General features: G+C 46.8%; 1 long non-coding RNA gene across 1 annotated transcript; it reads left to right on the top strand.

Moving 5' to 3' along the window:
* Positions 1-2,754: 2,754 nt before the first annotated feature.
* LOC144167340 (uncharacterized) lies at positions 2,755-13,137 on the top strand. Its single transcript, XR_013321960.1, has 3 exons — positions 2,755-2,882; positions 3,512-3,598; positions 13,007-13,137. It is a non-coding gene; the product is annotated as an uncharacterized LOC144167340 (long non-coding RNA).
* The last annotated feature ends 3,521 nt before the right edge of the window (positions 13,138-16,658 follow it).

Below are 16,658 nucleotides of genomic sequence, written 5' to 3'. Positions count from 1 at the left end.
AGAACCCGCGGGCCGTTATGTGTGGTGGCATAGTGACGTTAAGCGGATGCATTCTTTGATTTCACCATTCGTCTTATGTCTACAGACCTTTGTTTATGGAACGTTTGTAAGGAGAGAAAGCATCTCGCACCCTTAGCGCTAGCCTCACGAACAACTCCAGTGATGCATGTTCATCTGCAATGGGCTCCAGTCCCTGAAATTTCCAATTTTTCCTATTTTAAATGGCGTTTTTTTTTTGTTAAGTACACGTTTTGCAGGTTACACATGCTGGTGTCGGGAACCGTGGGTTCGCACCGGAGTGCCAGAACAAGAAGACCAGCGTAGCCGGCTTCTGGAACTGAACTGCCCGCGCTATGCTTGTACTCCAAGCTCGCACTGCTTGTCTTTATTCTCGTCGTCTTTTACAGCCGGCATCAATGCGCCGGTTGACAGCGCCAGCACTAGCGGCCGTGCGTTGCGGCATCGGTGGGCGCTACAATGGCAATTCATTCGAATTGCCCTGGAATTTTGGAGTGTGTTTTAATTGCCGCCGTCAGCAAACCATCAAGGGGAACCGTTCGCGAAAAGCGGCGTTTTGAAAGCACATGTAACATTAAAATTTATATTGATGTTTCACTTCGTGAAGGCTGGCTGCGCACAAGCCTATGGGAAATCCTAGCCACCTCCTTTTGCGCTTGCTTTGTGCCCCCGACCGGTGAAAGGGCCCGTGATCGGCCTTGAATCTGAAGTCTATCTCGATGGAGAAAGCGGTGCAACATGACGGAAAAGTAACAAAAAAAAGGGGGGGGGGGGGCGACACGGTCCTTCCTTCTTTTCTCTTTCTTCCTTCGTCCTGTTTGATTCTATTTTTTCACCGAGATGAATACATAACCGCAACTACAAATGTCTAATTCTGCTGCAGTCTTCAGTAATTCGCGTAAGCTTCTTCGGGGAGGGCCGGAAAAGGCGCGATGCTGTGCTTTTCTGTGTTTTATTTTTAGGCGCGTCCGCCTTGACCTGCGTTTAGCGGTTGTTGTAGGCCTTTAATTGCGTTTTGTTTCGAGGAGCTTTCACTTTGACCTATGGCGGCGCGTGTCCTCCGGCCTTCCCCGCTCTGCCGTGCTTTCCTGATCTCACATCTAGGTTTCCTACTTTCGTAGTGCTCGCTTCGCTCTCTCGGCTCGGTGGCCCGCGACATAGTATCGACGATAGCGCCGAAGCAACCCGAAACAAGGCCGGCGGATTGTAGGCTTTATTCTGGGCGGGTAACTAGACAAAATATCCTTTAAAACAAAGAGTACAACAGCCTTACTCCGGCTCCCAATAAGTCCGCCTCACACAACTTATGATCGTAACAAACCCTTCCTTTTGCCAAACGGTAAAAATATATATATTTTTTTCATTCTTCTCCTACGCAAGACATATGCATCACCCGGACATTACTGAACATATTCTTTAAACGCGCCCTCGATTTCAAAACGAAAGACATATTCTCCTTGACGCTGTTCCAACTCACTTAAGACCAGATTCCGTGAATAATCTCCTTCATTTCCCCTACCCACCCAAGCCAGAAAAAGTAGTCTGGAACACTATCCCGAATTTTATATTCCAACCCACAATTTTCCCCGGCTATTTCCCACACATACCCGTGTGAACCTTAGCTTCATGCTTGCCCTACGTGGGTCTCATGGATTATCAACAGACCTCCGGCTTTTTCATTTCAATAAATGTTCAAAAAAGTAGATCAGTGAGTGCTACACACAGTTAAGACTATAAAGAACGTAAAGACATTTTTATGTGATGGGCGTAAGGGTCCAACTGTGGCTATGCCTTTTTGTTGGCGCAGAAAACATAATTTTCCTAAGGCGGCCGATAAGCTTATACCCTTATTGCTCCGGTGTGGTCACCTGTGTCTTGGAGATATAGTTTCCAGGGCAGCGGTGCGGAAAGGTGATTGGAATTAATCAAAATTACGCATATATTGTGTTTGCTTTGTTTCTATTCCCTCTCTAGCCGACCCACTGAGTGATTTCACCAGATCAAAAAATAGAAACAATTTGGCAAATTCTTTGTCGATAGATGCACAGAAGCCGGGGCTTGCCAGAAACCGTGGTTAACAAAATTATTGTTACCCCAGTATACTCAAACTACTCCGCCTCTGAACGCAGCGTGAGCGGACAAAAATCTGCATTATGTATTTCATTAGCAGCATTGTCAGCTTGCATATCTGCCTTAGAGTGTGTTACACTGCTATAAACTCTCGTGGGCCCGTTTCATCACTACCGTTCGAAGCGCAAAACATAAGCGAGGGATGACTAGAGAGCAGAGAGAGCCCAGAAGTCCGCCTTAACCCGTTTCATCACAATTCACAAAAAGTATGGTCACTTTTTCCACCCCGGGTTCATGATGCGCGTGCATATTTCTCCTTAATGGCCACTCCCGGTGAGGGGTGAGAACACTCGTCTTGCCTCTATCGTGATTCCTCTCGTGACTGCATAGAGGCTAGAGGGAGCTGCAGGGGCAGGCGTTCGACACGCGCCCAAATGTGCCTTCGGGAGTAGATGAGCGGCGCGCTCGCAACATCGCCGCCCGTACTTTTTAGCGCAATACCATTGGGGTCTTTGCGATTAGCCGCATTCTCTCCATCGGCGCCGAATTTGTTGCGCGTCTAAAAACAAACTCGAGTTTCCAAAGATGAAGTTATTCCGTCGCTAAGCCCAAAATAACAAAGAAAAAAAATCCTTGTTTCGTGCGATTCCTCGGGGGGAAAATATCCACAGTAGTGCAATATTTTTCGCCTTGTTTGCAGGACGGCGAATGAATGTGCTGCACTACCATGAAAAGATTGAGAACTGTGCAGTCACAGCGGCGTTCTTGAGTGTCGACACGTTTTTCTTTCTCAGGTAAGCCCATTGCAGTATTGTGTTTGTTAGCAGTTTGGTATGTTTTTTCTTGGGAATAATGGCGCGTTACGTCGTTGATTGCTGCAGGAAGTATACCTGACAATGAAAGAACAGACTTTCTGTTGTACCCGCTTGATTCGTTATGGTTAATTACCGTGCAAGAGGACTGTCGCTATTGTTTCAGAGCCCTTACGTCCGTCTCAACCAACGTGGGATGACTCTAACAAACATGGCTTATTAAAACTGCTTACAAACTGCTAACAACATTTCTCGTTAGCGTCAACTAACAGGCTCTCGCAAAAGGAGCCAGGGTAACTGCACCACAGAATGTGAGAAGATGCGAAAATACGTAAATATACTAATGAAAGGTTTGATGTGAGCACAAGGAAAAAAAGAACGCTCTTAATGACGACCGCGTTGTAACAAGTAAATACGTGCCGTCCTCACTCCCCCCTTTTGTGTGTTTCTAGTAAAAAGCAAGAGTATGCTAAAAAAAAAAAGAGCCTGAACAACGCAAATACTAGTTCGAAACGTGCCGCGGGGTAGAAGATAGCGGCGGCTTCTCGTGTCCTTTGAAGCAATAACAAAACATTTTGTGAACGCTTCGTAAATCAAAGTTTCTCTTACAGCGGATTTCTCATGGTCTACGTGATTCATCGGCAAAAAGCAAACAGACTTATGGTCATCCTTATCGCCCTCACCCGGCGGCACATCAGGTACCGTGACACGCGTTATGAACGTTTAACGTTCTTAGGCTACGTGTACAGCATACCGTGCACGCGTGCGTGCGCGCGCGCAAACTGCTTGTGCGCAACCCTCTACGCTGATTTGCTTTCAGACCACGTGAGCACAGGCTCGCCCGGGATCGACGCGCCATTTCCGCACACGTCCACCGTCAAACCAGCCCGGTTCGTGGAAAGTGTTCTACATTTTGGCCGTAGTTTCGACGAAAGAATTTAGATAGCCCCGGAAGGTTCCGCGCCGTGACAGGCGCCAGCGGTGGCGCCTCGTGCTCCTTCAGATTATTAATGTGATTACCTATTATGCAGGGTGGCCGCTCAGTTTAAGGAAACAAGTGGCCGGGTGGCATGTTACCGAGATGTCTATCAGGATATCGCGTCATTCTACTGCTGGTTAGAAGAAGGTCACATGCCCCGTGATGGGCAAATTGTGAGGGAACGGCACGCTCATCTACGCCTAACTGAGAGGACGGGCTAGTCGAGAGGGAAGGAGAAGGGACGGGCATAGGCCGTACATACTGGAATATCTCGACCTTGGGAATATAGAGTAATCCTAGTTGAATAAAACGACGTGTGTGTCTTTAGGCAACCACAAGTATGCGTAGGGTTGGGTCAAGTGTGATAAAGTACGAACGTTTCACGTGCGCAACGCAACTCCCCCAGCAGTTTGCCGCAGATTTCTGTAATCAGTTCTTTTTCTATATGTACATAAAACTAGCAAGAAACGTTCACGTGACGCGGCAGCAGGGAACAAAAGCGGCTATAGAGGGAAAACTCCAGTGCCTCGTGTGCTTCACGTGCCCGGGGGTTTTCCCTGCTTTAAGAAAATAGTCACGAGTTAAGCCGGGTAACGAGATCGCGGCACCTGGCGGGTCCAATCGTCTCAAACGACGTGGAGCAAGATATATGTAACAGTTCATTACTCCAACGTCGAAGGGTTTTTTTGTCTTTTTTGTAGGTTTGTATGGTCTTTCGAACATCCCCATTCCAGAAGAGCTGGAAAAAGTTTTTATCGCTGACGTAATTTCTTACGAGTGGTAAATAGCTAGGTGCAACCAGGTACGCCACCAAAGCCAGGTACGCTACAAAGCATATATGCGCTTTTCTCACTGCACTGGCACGGCTGAAGCGACGCCGCTCTGCTGTCTTTTGAGGTCACGAAACAAAATGTTAGATGTTTCGTAACCTAATCTAAATGTAAATTACTTTTGCTGTTGGGCTTTGTAATTTTGTTGTTCTTCTCTTACTATCCACAAGACCTGCGATTACGCCCGTATGGCTCCCTTTGGCCCAGTCAGCGAAGGAAACGCCTTGAAATACCCCAGCCGGACTGTTGCAAGCAGTATATATACCATGCCCATCCAGGCGCTTCGAGTCTGTTGGAATTAACTTGCACAGGTCCTTAGCATCAACTGTCACCAGCTATCACTGGATTTTTAGAGCGATTGACTATTAATGTGATATGTGGACACAGTTCTCGTTAGTTCTGGTTCCGCTTCGCATGTTGCCCCCTTCTTGCACCCAAAACTTCTGTGCTATGGCGTACTTCGTGTTCATAGTGATCGGGGCAAGGCCTTCCTGTCCAGCATCCTCGCCGACGTACCGGCGTCCAGAAATAAAACGTCCAATCGAGCGGTGCGCGAAAACTATCGGCGGGACGCCTTCCGGCCGAGCGCTTGCTGTCGATATAGCTGAGGGCGCACGCGCGTTGTAGTCTAGTCAATGCATGCCAGTTTTCTCGATTTCGGCCGCCACGCTTTGTTTCCGAATGTGGCACTCGGCGACACCTGGCGTGGTGCTCCGAGAAAGCGGCACGATTCTTGGCAGCGGCCGGAAGGTGGAAAACGCATAGGGTTTCATACTAATGATATGAAGCTCTATGCGCAAACGCTTAAACCACGCACTGGCGCTGTTTATCTTTGAGATACGTTGTCAGGCGCTTTTAACGCGAGAGCGTTATTAGGCTCATTTTTCAATTTTGCCGTGGGGTATGGGAAGACCACAGCTTCTGGCTTGGGCATTGGATTTGTGAAGCGATTTTTGGGATTTGCTTTCTTCACTATGCATTAACTACGAGCCAGGAGGTAGCCGACATCCTCCCTGTTGTGTGATAGCCGTGAGCCGTGGCAACTGCGTGTTTGGTGAAAGGGCAGGCAGCGCGGGATCGCACCTAACGTTAGTCATGCCGGGGTTGAAGGAACGTATGACTTAGCGGGTAATATGCCACCGCGAAAGTTGTAACTGAGAAAAAAAAAAAGAAATCAAACGTACTTCGACGAAGACCAGATACGACAGATACGGGTGCCTGCATCCGTCTATCTTGTCTTCGTTCACGACTGTCTAACGCCACGTCTTCCTTTTTCTTCAAGTATGAACCAACTCGCTCAGCAACAAGTTTTGTTAGACCGTAGCTGACGGTCTGTGCACCGGTTCACCACAAAGGCGACGTATTGATGGGTACGCTCAAAAACTTTTCCAAGCCCTTCAAACAACATATTATTTGAAATAATGGTAACATTATTAAAATAATGGTCTCAGTTTTCCTCGACATATTAACATTGTTGTTAACTACCGGCTTGGTCTGCAGAACAGTAGGCACAACCGTTCCGGCGAAAATACGCTTTACTTCCTTTTTCCTTAGCTTAAAACCGCCTGTTTTATTTTCCACTTATTTAATAACACACCATTCTTTGCGTTTTTGTGCCACTGTGTTCTAACATATGGCCACTAAAACGTTTCAATTCGAGCCATTGATAAAACTGAAGCGAGCACATGGTATAATGGCGGTCCATGATGACACAGACCGCCTTAATGTTAGCCGCATAGGCGCTAGCGCCACATTCCTCTCTAGTGCACATAGTAAGAAACGCTATGCCGTCACTGAGGCACGCAAGTGAGCAACGGCGGCCATTTTGGTGTTTGTCAGTGTTGCGACATGGCTGCTTCTGCGGCCTCACGGCTAACTTGGACGAGGCCATTTGTAAACAACACTGCCGAAGACGCAGCAACACGGCATCTTCGGACACACTTCTGCAGCCGAAATGCTACGAAGCGCGTTTTTTTATTCGCGTTGGGAACGAAGCCATTCGCGCGCAGCCATGCAGAAGGGAGGACAAGCTGACACTACCACAGTTGACTGACATAAAACACGTAAACAACAAAATGGCGGTGCCCATGAACCGTCGCAGTGTGAACAAATGTCACGTGATGCGAACTGACCAATGAACACGGCGGCGGCACGGAACAAGAGGAGAAAAGAGTGACGATAGTCTGTAACCTTGTCTAGTGACACTAGTGCCCAGAACAGACGTCATCATTCCAAAGCGTCTTTCCACTCGGTCCATTCGTTACTAAAAGTGGTGTGCCTGCCAGGATTTGAACCTGGACACATTTAATGATGAGTGGGCCGATAATTACGCAGGAAGACACATGAATGCTGTGTGGACGCACACGGAGGGACTATATTGAACGCGGTTGCAGGTGGCACGCAGAAAACGGCAACATAACGATGAACGACGGGGCGTTAAGGGGACTACGGGGTTGGCTGCAGCGGAAGGCACAAGGCCTGTGGAAGGCTCGCGCAAGTGACAAAATATGGAAGCGGTCTCACGTTCCGTTGTGGAAGAGTGTCCTTGACGAGACCGTAAAAGGGTTCTGCACCAAGGTAAGCCGTCCGGACGAGTGCGCGAACAGCGGTGAAACGTGTGGTTCTGGTACACCTCGAGCCCGGTCACACGAGGAGGTATGCCAGAAGCGGGCAGCAGCACGACAGCATCTGGACCAAGTGAGAGTCGGTGCACCAGCACCACGATGACGCGCCCAATAGCTCTCTCGAGCCTTGGCGGCGGGTGTAGCGACGACCTTGCCAGGAGGTGGACCGCGGACCAGAAGTAGCTGCCGCAGCACCCTGCCCTGTTCCGGCCGCAATGCTGCCGCACGGTCCTCGTTCCCGTTTCTTCCATCGCTCTGCGTGCAGCGCCTCTTCGTTGTCGATGTTTCTTGTGGCTCACTTGCACAGCCATCCTCTTGCGGCGTCACTCATTGCAGGTATGACCATGTACGGTTATGGGAAATATTACCCAAATAATTAACGGAACACACCAAAGTGCTAGCAGAGCCACTTACGAAGTAACTGTAGGAGGAACAACAATGACCTCTATAAAACGACATGAGGGATGTTTTGTTTACGGTAGGAACCCCTAGCCATTTTTGCCGCACATATCAACCTTCAGTACATCTTCCTAAAGCGATTAGTTAACGGAATGATAAATGATTGGGCGCTAATGACATAGACACCTGCAAATACCCTAATACTCGAATCAATACCTCCAGGAATATCGTTAATCTATATAAGAAAGGGTAGAGGTCCCAGTTTCCGTTGTACACCAATACGCCCTTCAGGAAAGCCAACTTTCTCTGACGATGATGAGCAATAATCGTGGGTGAAGTGAAAAAAAAAAAAAAACGCGCTTCCCCTGGCCGGAATCGAACCGGGGTCCTTCGCGTTATGACGCCGGCGTCTGTTCCATCGCTTCATTTCGACATGTTTTTTTTTTCTTTAATACATGGAAATTTTAGAGAGAAGTCAGCCAAGACAATTGACACACAATATAAACACTAACAGACAGCAAAGGGTAAGCACGTCAGTCTAACAAAGGTCGGCACCAATTCAAAACTCAGGCAAGCAAACGCACGCATCCAAAAGATGCAGCCACTCTGGTGGATCACTCTGCGCAACGTAAACGCTCCGTACCAACGCCGCCTGTTCCCGAAAAATGACCTTGGTCGGCCTAGGTGGTTCAGCATGCCGATCAGTCATGCGGCACTTCCACAAGCTAAACAAACCTAGGAGCACAAAAACGTCATACGGCACCCGATTAACGTCCTCAAATGGCAAGAAGCGAATGGTGTATGGGGTGATATCAATGTCCTTTTTTAGTGTCCGTTGCAAAACGTCCCAGAAAAACACCGCGTCACGGCACAGCACAAAACAGTGGTCAATAGTTTCTGGTTGGTTGCACAAGCGGCAATTGTCTGACCAAGGGGTCGACATTCCTTTGTCTCGCAGCCATGTTTTAACTGGAAGCGTTTGCGAATGAAGCTTAAAGAAAAACGTTTTGGCATTTGGCGGCACACACATACGCTTGACACGGTCTAAAACATTATTCGTATGGTCCCGCAAGTATGGCTGGCGATAAAGAGGCACGGGGAATAGATTATGAATTAAAGTGTTCGTCATAGCCTTCCTTGAAAGACTAAACAGGTACTCCAGAGAAAACCGCGCAGTAAGGAAATGAAAAGTATCTACAACTTCTTTTAGAAAACCCCATGGCGGCTTTTGGTTCACCTCACCCGTAGAAACAAGGAGAAACGGCAAATGGTAACTTATGCGCTCTTGAATTACAGTACGTAAAAATGGATGCTCCGCCGACTTGTAGAAGAAAAACCGAGACACAAGTTGGTGCACAAACAAATGCATTAACCCAACACCACCAGACGGTAAAGGAAGAAACAAATTATCTCTCCGCATTGGCTCCCATTCAGATCCCCAAACGAAGGTAGCAAACACTCTGTGTAGAGCCTGGACTTTCGCCCGCGCACAGTGCAGTACCTGAAGCACATAAACAAGCTTTGCTACCAAGAAGACATTGCAGACTTGCGCACGGGCAAATACAGAAAGTTCTCGCCCCATCCATGCCTGCGAGGCACGCTTGACATGCGTGAGTGCTGAAGACCAGTGTGGCCCTGAGTTCCTTATTTGGTGCAAAGGCACGCCAAGGTACTCAAGCGGTGTGCCGTCCCACGTAATACCTGCAAATTTGGAAGGTTGGGTTCCCCACAGGCCAAGCCAAAACCCCTTAGTTTTCTCCATATTCATGACCGCTCCAGACACGTCACAAAACTCCTTAGTCAATGCAAGGGCTTCGTGAACACTACGCTTGTCAACACAAAAATAGGCAATGTCATCAGCATACGCAAGAACTTGGACATATTCAAAGCCGCATACGATCACGGTGTTTTGCCCCCTACCTTTTACTTAGGGCACACAGTGTTAATACCAAAAACTGCGGATGAACACAAGCTGAGATCTGTAGAGGGCTATCGGCCAATATCTCTCTGCAATGTTGACTATAAAATATTCGCCAAAGTTTTATCTAACCGTCTTCAACAGGTAATTTCTAGTTTAGTTGGTTCTCACCAAACGTGCGGTATTCGGAACAGAAGTATTCAAACGAATATACATATTGCCCGTTCTATATTGGAATGCGTGTCTGATTCGGTTGAACAGGTGGCCCTTATCCAAATTGACCTTGCGAAAGCATTTGATCGGGTGTCTCACGACTTTTTATTTGCACTATTGGAAGCGGCTAATGTAGGTGATGTGCTATATAGAGGCATTCAGCTTTGCTACAAGAATTGTAGTACACAACTTGTCGTCAATCGCATCCTCTCGAAGCCAGTTCAGATCAGATCGTCTGTTAGACAGGGCTGTCCTCTATCGCCGCTACTGTTTGCACTGTACATAGAGCCTCTTTGTGTTAGCATACAAAAGAGCCAAAGAGTACGTGGTTTTTCGTTAGCGTCATGTGAAGTTAAAGTTCTTGCGCTTCATTTCGACATGGCCGAAGCGAACGCCAAGCAGCAGGTACCGGATTAGCCCCGTACAATCCAAACCCAAATGTTAGGCCTACCGATTGCACACCCGAAAGTTGCTGTGGGTATTCTATAAAAGTGGCACATACTCACAGTGTGGGATTAGCCAACCAAAGAATCCATCACGAGAAAGCTACGCGTTCCACCATCGTCGTCGTTTGAGAGAGGAGCCTATGATTTATTTAGTTTTATTTATTTATTTATTTATTTATTTATTTATTTATTTATTTATTTATTTATTTATTTATTTATTTATTTATTTATTTATTTATTTATTTATTTATTTATTTATTTATTTATATATAGTGCTCACCAACAGTGCCTCACGTTCTCGGGTAAGGCACTGGTTACATAAGAAATATAAAGCATACAAATAGACAACATACGAGGAAGGGTAGTAAATAAAAAATGGATAATAATAAATGCGCGGAAATGTACAAGCGAGAGTGCGAACAAAGAAGGCAAAAAAAATAGATTTTTGAACAACAAAACCTCGGACGTCGTGTGCAAAGTATGCATGAGTAAGCACAGACAAGCATAAGCAAAATTGTCCTCTCGGTGGAAGACGCACAAGAAGACACGGGAAAAGCGCAGTTGCGACGACCCCACATCAGGCGTATTCAAAATATCATATTTTTCAGAGAGCGCTGCAATAAAACCGTGTCATTACAAAGAAAATGTCAGTCGAATGTAAAAACAGGCTGCTGAAAGCATGTTGACATCGGATAGCTGGTGCAGGCTCAGACTGATGTTCTGTCTACATGAAAGCAGCCATGGGGGCGCAGTGGTCTTCACTCGCAGATGAACTGAGATCACATGACAAGGGCAGTCCAATTTTGAATGAATACGGTTGACGATAAAAATCAAGTCCCGCCTGCAGCGCCTGGTGGATAGCTCGTCCACATCAAGAAACTTGACAGACGCTGGAGATGACGGGAGGCAGATTTATCGATGGCACAGACAAATCGCTGTCGTAGTGAAGGGCCATCCGAAGACATATTTGTCAAGGTTTAAGCACAAAGTTTTGAAGAAAAAACGCCCGTGAGAACTTGTCAAATATACCTTTCTATAATGCGAAAACATTGCCGCATGGTGGTTATTAGAGAAATGAGATAACCGTTTGCTGTCCAGAGACTCGACATGCAAAGGGCGCAATCCCCCCAAAGTGGGTATGTGCCACGGTTGTGGGGGCGGCCTAGCTAGCCGTCGAGGAAGAAGACGCGCTGGTTAACTAGCGTGTGCACGAGCAGAACGACGTAGCTGCCTGAGTGAATCTGCCTTGCAAATTATCTGTAACTATATTATTCCCTGTTTATTACTGTTAAATATATCATTTACCCTGCTCAGCAACAATATCATCGACAACGTTGTTAATATTTCACTAATATTTACGTCGTTTAGGAAGAGGACCATTTGTGTCGTAGAGGAACATTTTTTATGTGAGAAACATGTTGCTTGCGAAAAAGGAGGAGCATGTGGCTTGTGTTCGGGTTGTAACATTTCCTCTTTTCAATCTTGGGGACAGGAACGAGATGAGCGAGACTGCTGAGTATGAATTGGAACGATGCTTCTGCGGTGCTTCGTATTTTAACAGTTTTCGATCTGGCGTTGTGCACGCCTAAAGCAGAGCTCAGTTTCAGGAAATGACTTATGTTTGAGATGCCATGCAGTTCAAATGTAATGCTATGCTGGTGTCGTGTGGGAGCAGAAAGGATACATAGTTTTTATTTTATTTATTTATTTATTTTTGTTCTCACGGCTTACAAGAACCGTTATAGAGGGGAGGGGCTACATCAGTAGTGGAATTTAAGGTACGTAAAAAAAGGCAACTCAAAGAAATAAACCAACAGCAAGAAGGCATGAGCCAAGACACGCGTGTCACGGTACAATAATAAGTATAAAGTGAATACGATCAAAAACTGAAAAACACAGTGCTAAGCAACAATACAAGCATAAAGTGAACATAAGGAAGAACTTAAAAATACAAGCTGTTCAAAAATTCAGAGTTGATTTTAGTGCGCGCGCTTTCAGGTCACCGACATATAGGGAAGAAAGATAACTTGAGCAGATAAGGCGTAGGGGTGTACGTTTTAGATAAGGTTTGTAAGTGCAGCGTGACAGTTGTCATCCAGTTCGCGACTGAATACTGTCAAGAAGAGTGCAGGACTTCTGCAATGCGACAGCCACGCATAGCAGTTCTACAGGAATTGAACAGCAATATGTCCGGGTCGTTTTCTTTAAGGGGGTGGTGGAGCGTCGATAATGGTTTGTAACGATCACAACTGCTAAGGACAGAAAAAGGCGGTTTTGATCTTGGATGAGCGCACGTCAAACATTTTGGAATTTAGGGGATAGATTTATCCATGCCTATAGGTGAAAGAAAACTATGCCATCAGCTTAGTTAATAAATGTCTAGCCATTTATGTCGGCGAACCATTCACGGTTTCTCGAGTGCTGTCGACAGATGCTCCTTTGCTATGTAAGGCCCTATAATGAGATTAATTGTGTGTATGCGTTGGGCCGCCCACTCATGCCACATATATTCGAAGGAATCCCTTCTGTCTCAGTGCTAGCCCTATAGCTAACTTCACCGCACTCAATGCTGAGTAGAAACTCGCAGGCAGAAGCCAGCGCTTTTTTTTTTAAATATAAGCCCGGGAGACGACTCAATCTCTGTTCGTAACTCCTCCACCCCCCCCCCCCCCTTTTCATTATCTTTTCTTCCTTCAGATCCACTGTACCTGTATTCACGGTAATTGGATTCTTTTACTTGCTCCCGCTCATCACGTCCGGCCCAGGGATCGTCGAAATGATGGACAAGTTTTACAACGAAATCGACAGGAACTGGTGGGGCCTTCTCCTACAAGTGCGAAACTTTGGGAAAGGTTTGGACAGCGTAAGTAGCTGGCATTTGCATCTTTGCGTTCTTGGATTTATTAAAAGCAGCCGTTGCGAATTCGGTCATGAAACACGCTAAGCCGACCCGACCCATTGGGCTGTAATAACTAGAGACCGGAACTTTAGGCAAAATGCCTATTTTTTTCTTTGAGTCCATGTCGAGCCTGTTCAGCATATAAGCATGAATTAAGGGAAGGGATCATTTTAGCAATGCTTCGTTGTGCCAATAAGTGCCCATTTTGAGGCTCGTGCCTGCGTGAGCTTTTTAGCGCCTAAAAATGCCTTTTTGGTTTTCGATCTTTTGGTGTCTATGTTCTGCCAATACTCTTCTCGCTTCAGAAGCCCGCAATTTCAGCGTCTGTCGCACACCGTTTGCAAACAGAATGCTTGTGCTGTGCCAAACACGCTGCGACGTGGAAACCCGGGCTGGAGCCGCCGCCACATCGTTCTGATGCATCTCTTGAGGTCACCCTCAGGAACTATACTCGGCCGTCAGAGGCCCGAACGCAGCGACACCGCAGCCAACGTCGCCGCCGGGTGTCAGCACTAGCTCTTTCGCTCCATGTTATTCTGTTGCGCTGCGCCCGCGAATAAACGGCAAAAACCTGCGCCGACAAGTTCACGTCTATTGCTAAAGCAATAAAAACCAAGCAAAGAAGAGTATGAACGCGACAAAACCGTGCATGTGCCGCTCAAACTCAAAGACTCTTCCCGGAGAAAAACAACGTGAACGTGTCACGTATGAAAGTTCAAGGTGACGCTAGTGACGCCACCAACGGCGACGTCAAGGTGATGGGCGGCGGCACAACCAGACGCCGATCACGGGAACACCGCCGGCCACCATGGCGCCGCACGTATAGCACGCAGGAGGAACGATAGGCAGAGGTTATAAAAGTCTGGACGAAAAGCCGTCATCTGCCGTGCCGGCTAACTTTCAAGGTCGTTTGCAACCTAGCTCTAAGGGTTAGTTTCGAAGAATTTTGCGTGCTGTCTAATGTGGTTAATAGCTATATAGAGCATGGCTAGAGCATAGTGGTGTTATTCTTAACAGGTTCAATGGTCATCCACTTCTGTTGGACAGGATTGTCTAGGATTACTGCGTTTTACTGTGCTATTCATGCGATTCATCGGTGTTGTAAAGAGCTGAGAAGGTAGTTCTGTTCTATCAACGAATAAATAGATGCAGTCGAGAAGCCGTTCTTCGAGGCGCATTCATGTCGTCAAGGGGCAGTCACCTATTGCGCCTCTTCCAAAGAGCCTGTTGTTACCCCGCCTAAAAACACTGCTAAGGGCACAAGACTACTCTAACGAACTAATAGACCGGGGGTGCTAATAGCTTTCAGCCCCACTGTTAGCTGTTAGCCCCACTAACAGCTTTTGGTGGGGCTAACAGCTTCGCAGCCGACAAGAGTGTTGCAGCCCAGACATAAAAACTCTCTGATTTTACAGAAGTTCGAGTAACTTGTGTCGTTGGAACCACGCTACATTTGAACGGGACTGCGCACATTCGCGGGCTTATTTGACATTATTAGCAGAACGGATTCAGCAACTGAAAGCTTTGGCTCCACTTTCAGTCCTAATGAGCTTATTTCAGAAACTCAGGACAGGCCTTCCACCATCCCGGAAGGACTGGTTGCTGACAGGGCCATTCCGAAGCGTAAATCTGTCTTGGACGAAAATTCCTGGATTCCCCGTGCAAAAAGAACGGACAAAAGAACTGAGTAACTAACATTCTGCCGTTACGTTCCAGATGGAATTAAATCATCGAGCGCTCCGAAGTAAGCACGCTCTGCCAACTTCAGTGGAAGTTGAGCTTTCTTTTTTCGAAAACAAATATCGACTGACAGTAGGCAAAAAAGCAAACGGACAACGTTGAAGTGCTGCTGGCTTGTCATTTCTTTCACGCAAGAGCCTGTTGAAATTGTAGTACTTCTCCGGCCTATTATCATAAAGGAAGTAAAATTATTTTCCCGGAGCACAAGATTTGTCCGTTTTTTTTAATGACAGCCAAAAATTTGCACTAGAATACGCTGCTGAAATATATATGAATTGGGCGTATATATGCCTAAACGGTGGTAGTTGACGCTTATACGTGCCTAAACAGCACTTTTCAATGCCTATTATAGGCGCCTAAAACATTGATTTTTCTCGCCTAAAGTTCCGGTCTATACCAAGAACCTGTTGCAGTCATCTGTTATAGTTTCGTCACCCCTGAAGCATTCCCAAGCTTTTGTGGTTCTCGTTGTCACATTTCTGAACTTCTTCCTGGTGTCATAAATGGGAGAGGGAAAACCCATTCAAAAACGTAATTGCCGCCCAAGCTGCTGCTGTATATGTATGTGCTTCAGCCAGTTTAACTATTGGTTTGTGCTATTTCAGAAAAATTCTGATTCAGAGCCAAACAAAGCTATCAGGTAAAATGAACTGATTTGAGAACGGACGATTGGAAAGTTATTTACTGCGGCCTTAAATTCTCACCAGAATACTTCTACGAAGCCGTAGAGGATGGCATAGAGGTCGATTTATAGGCGTTTTGAAATAGTAACTTCAGCATGTTTTTAAAAATTATCCTAAAAAATTCCCCGCATTTCCCCGAGGGGAAGAATGTGAAAGTGCGAATGCACGAGTTGAATTTGCGCGGTTCGGTAATGTTCGCGAAAGAGAGATCACACACACACACACAACTACAAAGAAAGGAAGATGCATTTATTCACAGACACCTATTTGTGTTGTCGTTGTACTTGATTGCTAGAGCGGATCTCAGCTTTGAAATTTCGTGTCAGTACTCCTTTAAGCGGGTGCATTAGCCCTTCCCACGCCCGATTCCTGGCCAATCCCCCACGTGGGTATGTGCCATGTCAGCGGCCAGGCAGCGCGCGCCCATCTCCCCCCGTTGCTAGGGAAGACGAGGAGATTCCTGGCCAATCCCCCACGTGGGTATGTGCCATATCCCCCCGTTGCCAAGGAAGACGAGGAGCGCGCGCACCCGCAGCTGTTGCTATGCGGACTACGGCGGCGGACGATTCAGGCTCGCTTAAGAAGTGCATTCGCACTTAAAAGACTTGGTGTATAACAGAGCTGATGGCGACTGCCGCTTTGCGCCGATAAAGCCACCCGTTTATTTCCGTTTTCGTAAACTCCGATATTGATGCTCGACGTGCGGTCAAGTTTTTGGTTTGTTTTGTTTTAAAACGAAGCTGTATTGTCCTCACTGGTGGCGTTGTACGCCAATACGCCCTGGAGAAAAGCCAACTTTCCGTGATGATGATGATGAATGATCGGGGTGAAGTGAAATAAAAACTGGGGTTTATTCATCTGTCATAGGAATCGGCAAAACAGGAAAGTGAAATGTGCTGTGAAATCTGCAGCTGAGCATGATTTACGGGTCGGCGGATGTATTGTGGGTGTGCTTGGCGAGCGACGTCCTGTTGGCGGGTCGCTTCGGCAAAGGTGTACTCGCGTCATTTTCGGGACGGATATGACG

Source organism: Haemaphysalis longicornis, unplaced genomic scaffold (genome assembly GCF_048455015.1).
Source record: "Haemaphysalis longicornis isolate Haplotype H1 unplaced genomic scaffold, Haemaphysalis longicornis Haplotype H1 scaffold_1, whole genome shotgun sequence".
NCBI lineage: Eukaryota > Metazoa > Arthropoda > Arachnida > Ixodida > Ixodidae > Haemaphysalis > Haemaphysalis longicornis.
This window is presented reverse-complemented; position numbering and strand designations above follow the sequence as displayed.